Raw genomic sequence first — 3,765 nt, forward strand, 5'->3', positions numbered from 1 at the left:
TTATAAAGTGTGTGTGTATGTGTGTTTTGATTGTATTTACTTGTGTGTTCCTTGTAGTATTTACTCCTTCAGGAGAGATAACTCCCGAAACAGATATATTTTAATAGGTAAAATCATGATCATAATTTCATGCTGGCAGGGGTTGAATTGTTCAACCGAATCTGTTGGGTCAGTAGACCATGTAGCGCTCAGGTGTCTCAGTTTCGGCTTCATTTCAATGACTGGATGCCCTTCCCGACACCAAACATTTTACAGAAAGTACTGGGTGCATTCCTTTTAGTGGCACAAGTACCAGTGAGGTTATCTTGTAATTTGCTCAAAAGGTGAAGAAGCCTCCACCACTGAAATTGAGAACAATCATTCAATAAAGCAAAATAGCTAGGGACGATATATTTGATTAAACCTTCATGACATCAGCCCAAAATGGTTACAGTCCAATAACTGGCACCAGTAAAAGAAAAAAAAGTGCCCTGTCCAGCAATTTACAGTGTCATTACCTTTTATGTAAACTGACAATGTGAATTCTAAGAAGAGAACATCATTTTTATTGAAGTAGCTGCTGCATTCTAAGCTGAAAGCCAACCAAGATAGATTTTATCTTTCATTCCTTCAAATGTTAATTCCACAACTAAAAAGCCAGGGATTCACAATTAAAAAACAAACACAGCAAAGCAAAATTATAGCAGCAAGCACCAAACGCAAATCAAATCTACAAATACACACTACGAACAAACACATGAAAACTGATTTGAAAAAAAAGAGGAAAGAAACTTTTAGAGTCCTGAAAGTTGTAGTAGAAGTTTGGTATTTATTACAATCTTCTGGGCAGCTACGGAGGGTTCTGTAACTATTGCTGATCCTAGTTGTTCAATTTCATTATTAGGATTATTGTCAAAATAGCTTACTGTTCTGGATAAGGAGGTGCAGGCTAGGTGTGTAGAAAGCTTTCATTTCTTATGTTCCTTTTCAGGAATTGATTTTTTCGAAACAATTCTCAAATTCCTTATGTACTTTTATTTGTAAACCCAGTTATCAATATAACATGGTTTGTCATAAGCACTTGTACTTTGTGGTTTTTTTTATCACTTTAGCTATGAATTAAGTTAATGAATTCAACGGGATACATTGTCTGCAAGTCGTTGGGTTTAGCATGTTATCCTCCATTTTCTAATTGATATATAAATTTAGGGTAAAAAAAAACCCTTTTACCCGCTCCCACTTATTACACTTGGTATAACACTAGTGTAACAATAATTGGGTACCCTCCCAGCAGTATATTGGATAGATACTATCCCTTAGTGGGTTGAATCCTCAACCCCTAACTCTCTTGCATTATATATATATATATATATATATATATTATGATTGACCGTTGACTGAATACTATTCAATTTTTTTCTCCGTGTTTTTCTCCTTGTCTCCGTATTCTTTCTGTTGAAGAGCGTAGCTCGAAACGTCAAAGACTTTCCGTATTCCCGAGCGTCATACTAATATATACTTTTGTTATTTACACCACCTGTCCTCGTCTGTTGTTATTTTTTGTATATTCTCCCATATATATATATATATATATATATATATATATATATTTATACACGCACAAAGTTGTAGAATGAATGATGTATTGGAATAGGAGCTGTTGTATAATAAATTCAAAATGAATCCAGGCCCTGACTAAATAAGACATTTAAGTCTGCCTCAGTAATTTATATGTACTAATACTACAGAAATCAGTGTAACTAGGATTAACTTTAATCAGTGTTACAGATGCCAAATGACCAATAGGATGTGGAGAATAGGTATTGGGTATTAGAAAGGAGAATCACCTGTGAGAAAGTATCTAAAGTAGTGGTTCTCAACCTTTTAATATCTGGGTTTTATCTTTCATCATTTTAAAATTGGTAAAAGCAGATACCAATAATATACTAGGGTTGATTCAGTTAACTGTACTATTATGGTCTTGTTTCAATTAACTGTACAGTCAACTCATCAGGAGATATTTGGCTTTTCTAAATATGATCTAAAGATACTGAAGAGTGACTTATTTACAGATTTCTATAGCTATTTAAGTTCTCTTTTCAATCAAACTGCCAATGTTTCTATATCAAACAGAAGTAAATCTCTCTCTGTACCTACAGGGTCCAAGGATTGACATATTTGTTTACACACACAAATGATAAAAGGTATGAAATGTTATTCTGGGAAGGAATGGAAAACAATTGCAAGAGATTTAGGAAACAGGTAAAGTCATTTGAATTTTTCTCAATCCCTGAAGAATATAAACATTTTTTAGTCTTTAAATCAATAAAATGTGGGTTTAAAAATTTTTTTTGACAAATAAACTCACATTAACAAAAAGAATTAATAAAAAATATTTTTAATTTTAATTTTGTCAACATAAAGAAATATTTAGTTTTGAATTGACAGAGAGACAGGAAAACAGAACATTGTGTTCATGTTTTCTTAAAGCCATTAGCAATATAAATAAAATATAATCTCTATGAAATAAAAAAATGGCTCATAAATACAATTCTATTCAAAAGGAATATCATTTAAGATACAACCAAAATATATTATTTTTTAGCATTGATGCAATATGAAAGCCACTTCATATATGTAAGCAACCTTATTGTAAATCTTTCGCAAACTTTGTGCACTGTCATCGATTAATCAAAATAGTCATTGATTGATCAAAATTCAGACAGTTTCTAGTCTTAAAGAGGAATCATAGTGTTTGTGTTGAAGCTTTGGGAATAGAAATGTAGCATTGCCATGATTGATCATCAGATTGTGAAGTCTAGCATTTTGTAGCAAGTTTGGAGGTTCTAGGAATGACCAGACAGGATGAATACAGGAATGTTTCCTTGGCATAAGAAGAAGTGGTAAGAGCTTCACTCTAACAAAATCCACCTCCTCTCATCACCCAGCCATAGATTAGGATGATGATATCACACTTGTTCTCAACACTGTCCCAGTAGCAACCAATCTTCTGTAGAAAAAGTGCCAGATGAGGTTTGTCTTCATGTCAGTCTCTCAGACACATCTTCAACAATCAAAATGGCTTGAAAGAACACAAAAATATACCCTCCTCTAAAATCTGTAAATTCCTTCGTATACTCCAGGAAATAACATTACCTGCACAGGATGTCAAAAGTTGTGTCAGAAAAGTATCAGTTACCCTTGATGGCTCCAGTGTCACACATCCATCTATTTGCTATGGATGCATAAATGTAATTAGAGTCCAGGTATGGACTTCGTTATGAAATCACAATAGGGACAATGAGGATTTTAAATTTGCCTGGGATTGAGCAAATGTGTCTGTTGGTTGCATGGTATTATTCTTTAATTGTTCTGTTTCTTCACCTCAAATTGCTTTGGTGTATTGTGACACATTTGACACCACTCAGATCAATTTAGACAATAACTTTCCCAAGATGCTAAATTAAGCTGTAAGGATTTTAGCAATTATTTCAACTTATCCGTATATATAAAGATAGATCTTTGTTTAGTGCAAAATCCTTCTACTTGTTGGCCATACCATAATAATAATGGTCTTTTTTTTTTTTACTTCAATAATTATAGTTTGTAAAAGAAATTGAAAATATTAAATAGAATATTTATGACAACACAAGTAATCTGATAATCAAACATTTCATAAACATAAAAAAATATTTTATAAAAAAAAAAAAGCAGTTTATAAAAGATTTGTTAGTTTCAGCAGTTTTCCGAGAAGAACAAAAAAACCAAAAAAATACTCACAACTCC

The sequence above is a fragment of the Octopus bimaculoides genome, chromosome 26 (assembly GCF_001194135.2).
Source record: "Octopus bimaculoides isolate UCB-OBI-ISO-001 chromosome 26, ASM119413v2, whole genome shotgun sequence".
Taxonomy (NCBI): domain Eukaryota; kingdom Metazoa; phylum Mollusca; class Cephalopoda; order Octopoda; family Octopodidae; genus Octopus; species Octopus bimaculoides.